The sequence below is a fragment of the Electrona antarctica genome (assembly GCF_951216825.1).
Source record: "Electrona antarctica genome assembly, chromosome: 21".
NCBI lineage: Eukaryota > Metazoa > Chordata > Actinopteri > Myctophiformes > Myctophidae > Electrona > Electrona antarctica.
Window position 1 is genome coordinate 16,806,755 of NC_136802.1, and position 409 is coordinate 16,807,163.

Genomic DNA, 409 nt, shown 5'->3' on the forward strand with positions numbered 1-409 from the left:
CAAGATGGAATACCATAATCTGTCTGGAGCCAAGATGGACTACCAGGGTCTCTCGGGCGCCAGGATTGTGTCAAACAACCTCCAGTTCAGAGTCAAAACGGAAAACGACTGTTTCCCTGGAGCCAAAATGGAGGACCTGTGTCTCTCCGGTGTCAAAATGGAGGACCAGCCTTTTGTTGGATCAGAATTGGAGGACCATCTCCTCTCTGGAGCCAAGCTGCCAGACCAGTGCCTGAGAGCAGTACTGTGGCAGGACATGTCAGTGAATCTGGCCTCCACCCTTCTGCATCAGCTGTCTGGTAACAACAACTACACTACATGAATACATAGACACAGACTATACTGTGTGTGTGTGTGTGTGTGTGTGTGTGTGTGTGTGTGTGTGTGTGTGTGTGTGTGTGTGTGTGTG